Source organism: Cygnus olor, chromosome 4 (genome assembly GCF_009769625.2).
Source record: "Cygnus olor isolate bCygOlo1 chromosome 4, bCygOlo1.pri.v2, whole genome shotgun sequence".
NCBI classification, from domain to species: domain Eukaryota; kingdom Metazoa; phylum Chordata; class Aves; order Anseriformes; family Anatidae; genus Cygnus; species Cygnus olor.
The window spans coordinates 24,624,693-24,629,215 of record NC_049172.1 but is presented as its reverse complement, the minus strand read 5'-3'; positions in this window follow the sequence as shown (position 1 = coordinate 24,629,215).

Genomic DNA, 4,523 nt, shown 5'->3' with positions numbered 1-4,523 from the left:
CGCGTACGGCCTCGAGCCGCCCGGGGCCGGGGGGAGCGGGGGCGGAGCGGCTCGGTCCCTGCTAGCTCGCTCTCCAGGGCAAGACCGAAGCAGCGAGGGCCGGCCAGGAGCCCCCCCGGCGCCCCCCGCCGGCCCCGGGACAGCCAGAGCTGGGGCAGAGCCCCCGGCCCGCCGCGGATGGGCTGAGAGGAGGCTGCGGGCTCCGAGAGGGCTCCCGGCAGCCGACCGAGGCTGAGCGCCCTGCGGGTGGGCCAGGCGGAGAGCAGCAGGGGGAAGGAAGCCGGTCCCGAAAAGCAAACAGGCACAGGGTGCTTGTCCTTTCCTCACAGCCGGGAATAGCGAAGAAGCGGTCATTAAACGGGGCGAACGGCGGGCACATGGAGATAACTGCTTTCGAGAAACGCTCGGGTCTGTGTGTAACGCGGCTTGTGCTTCCAGAAATGGTTAACCACTTTTACAGCTTGCAAGCCGAATATCCCGCGACATAATACAAATTACGTTTGATTAAAAGTGAATGTATCAAGACCAAGTAGCATATATCACCGTACGTTAGAAATAAGAGCAGTCTTACTGATCAAAAAGCTGAAATCATGTTTCTTGTTTGTTAATATTTCACTGGAGGCTCACAAATGTTATCCCACAGGAAACCCACTGCGGCAGAGCGTTGGGCAGATGGGAAAATCCATCGCTCCAGCCTTAAGTGCCGTAAATGTACATATGCCAGGTATGCATCTGTGTATTACGACACGCTTTTCTTTGGAGTGCTCTGTTTTCTTTTGCCTGGTGTATCAGGTTTAAACTTTTTGCTTGTGCTTTCGAGGCCCAAAGGTACTCTGACTCAGACTTCATCTCTATCATTACTGTCTGTTGCAGCGTTTCCTTGCTTCTCAGCGACAGCAACAGTACACCTGTTTGGTTTCTCCTCCCAACTGCCTGTTTTCTGCTATGCTGCCTTCATATATGGAACACCCTTAATTCAATTCATTTTTTTCCCTAGAAGAACCAAATTATATTACTCCTAACACCAGCAAACTGTTACAGAACTATTAAGGTAACAATGTTACCTAATTGAGTAAATTGAGTAACACAAGAACTTGTTGTTATAACCTTTGTCCTTAAAAATGTGAACTAATATAATCCAGCTGCAAAATTGGACAGCAGCCATCTAGTTTTCCTAAAGATCATGATTCACAGTACTTCAGAAAAGCAGTCGGAGCTGGTCTCTGGGGTTAGTGATTTGTTTGACTATGATACCTGTATTTCTGGGAGGACTCCAAATTGCTTTGGAGCTGTGAAATTTGTGCCACCTAAACTGCCATGCCTAATGAAGTCTTTCCCAACCAGCTGAGCCAGCTTCCCTAATCTGCTGAGAGGCAACCACAGTGCCCAGTCAAAGGCACATCATGAGAACAGTGTTACCACACACAGACCAAACAATAGCATTAAAGTGGAGTCTTTCACCCTCAGCACAACCCCGATAACTTCTCCCCTTCCTCAACCTTTGGCCAAGTCACAATCAACATCCGTCACAATCGTTATTTTCACTGCGTATCAATATTTTTTTAAAGTGCTACGCAAGGAAAAGATCAATAAAAAAAGCCTTTGTGTTGTCAAATCGTTGTAGTCAGTATGACCTTTGGCAGCTCTTTTCTAAATTGTTGATAACTCTGCACGAATTTTGAGAACAAGTTGGACTCTTCAGTGGCACTGGAATGCTTTAAGATTTGAGTGCACACACTCTGCATTAAACAAATCTTACAAGTCTGTGTTCTAGCAGTCAGCTTGGCTGAATATAATCCTGGACATGGTAGGCTGAAGTTACAGAAATTGAAGTATTGTAATATACTAACCCAAGGTTTCTAAATCTGATTTTGTTCACTGAATGTAATAATGGAAAGGGTCCATTATATGTACTTGTGCAAGAAGGCAAAAAAAAAAAAAAAAAAAAAGTTCCACATCAATACCTATAACCTTGGCAAAAATATATCTGAAATCAAAGACAGCATTCTCAGCTAGAACAGAATGTGCCAATCCTCCAAATACAGGAGGAAGTACCAGAAGGATGATAGTGATTTACCAGGGCCAGCAGAGATTGCTTGGCTGTAAGGGATATATATGCTCTGCTCCTTCACACTGCACCAAATTTGCTGATAACTCACTGCAGTGACTCCGAAGAATTTTGTTCTGGCATAGTCCTTTACCAACATTGGTCTGTAATGTGATCAAAAGATTAAATGTTGCCCGTAGAAAAAAAGCTCTTTATAGACATTTGCATTGTTAGAAATCCAGAGTTAGCATCTCTTCGTAGACTTCTTGCTGAAACTTGGGTGGCTAGTTATGAAGGGTTTGTTTTCCATGACTCATAAATTGGCAGTTTTTGAACCTTGCCTTCAATATTCATGAAAGAATAGAGAAGCATGAGGACTTCTGCTTTTTGTTGGTCCACATTTTCACATAATCTATCCTTAAGAAAAACCCATATCAGACTTTATATAAAAACTTGGAAGATCTGTCTCAACAAGCAACTATGAAGGATCTATCTTCCTAAATAGTTATAGAGACTGAGTACATGCATTGGGTATCTTATTTAGTGTGGGGGGGAAGCTGATTATGCTTAATGGTACAGTCAAACCAAATCATAGCACCTTTGTGTGTCTTTTTTTTTTTTTTTTTTTTACTTGCCCTAGGGGTTTGTCATACAATATGCTAACTGGACTCATAAAAATCACAAATGACTATTATCTGAAATCACAGGCATGAAAAGATTTTAAATGACTGCATGAAAGTTTGCTTTGAGCGACAAGCAATTCCATGCAGGTAATCTGCACTTTCTGTTCAAATTTTAAAAGTATCAATAACACTAAATAATGCCCTAGATGTTGAAGCCATTCAGATTAAATCTTCCACCCAGCCCCACTGACTGCAATGCTAAATGCATGTGATATTTATATGTTATTTATGTGCAGAATGTGATTTCACTTTACTGGTTTCCAGTACTAGTGTTGGTTAGCAAACTTTCATTAATTTTGTTTTCCTTCTGCTGTTATGGTCCTTCCTCTTCCATTTCCCTCCATTTACTTATATTTACTTATATTTACTCTTTTCAATATCCCATGGCTTATGTTCCAGTGTTCCACACAGAACACAATGGCATCAAAGCATGAAGAGATTACCAGGTGATTTTAACCCATTCTTAAAAAGAAGATAGGAATATGATCTCTCTCAGATGTGTCACCCTGTTCACTCAAAAAAGTTTTTTTTGCGAAAAAGAGATCCACGCCTAATTTCTGTGACCATTTCTGTACTCTGCAAGGTGTTATTCAAGCTGCTATGACAACTAGGTAAGCAATATCACAGCTCTGAATGGATTATCAGGCAATGAACATAGGAGGGCATTCAAACACAGTTGCCACAGCGTGTATACTTTTGTATGTTCCTTTATGCAGCTTCTACTGCAAAGGAAAGATGGAAAACAAAGCTAGAGAAATGTCCCAAATGTCTAAAATTATGTGGGAGAGTTAAAAGACAAATCAGGTAAAAGACTTAGTGTTGTGTTACCAGGCATTCTTTAACAAGAAACCTTGTTCAGCAAGTATAACAGTTTTTCATGTCCCAGAGTTTTTTTCATGATGTCATTTCTGTATGATCTCTCTGTTGTGCACCAGGGTAGAAAGGCAGCAATTACTGCATCAAAAGGTGAGGTTATGCAGCTATGCTTTATTTCAGATATTATAACTTGCAGTATACAGAAAAATTCAAGACATCTGATAGATAGACTGGTTGCCAAAGTTGTCAGACTAACTTAAAGGGCAAGAAACTGAATGAACAACAGGCTCAAAGATTTGCCAAAAGGCATATTTACAGAACATCACAGCCCATGCTAGTTCAGGGGCTGGAATATTTTGCTCATCCAGAACAACAGAAGTACATGCAGAAAAAAAAATCTCATAGTCAGTGCTTTAGCAGAATATGAGAATAAAAAGGCTTGGTTTAGTTGCATAAGGAAGATCATAAAGGGAAGACTAGATCACTTTACTTTATAAAGTCAAACAGAAAAGTCAGTGGAAACATTCAAAACGGGAATGAGAAACTTGTGATGTGCAATTTCCTGATTTGTAAGAATGCCTAGAAAGCATGCAGTTTTTGTGAAAAGATTTTTCAGGGCTTGTGGGGAACATGTTACAGAAAATGAGAAGTGAGGGAGGTGATGACTGGTTTTTATATTGCCTTTAATTCACATTAGAGAAGAGGAAATTATAAGAGAGAGATTTCTGTCACTTATCTGAAGTGACAAGAAGTTGGTGAAAACACCTACTATTGATGAAAGAAAAGTTTTATGGTAAATAAAATTATTTAGTGGGAAACATCTGGTGAAGAGAGAAATAGCTTCCCAGGAAGCTATTGACATGAGGATTTGGGGATCCAGTCTTGGTTCCTATTCTGAGATGTTTTTGAGCTCTCCAGCATGCCTTTTCTTGCAAGCTCAAGATCCTGCTTTTATGCTCAGCATTACCACCGTTTTA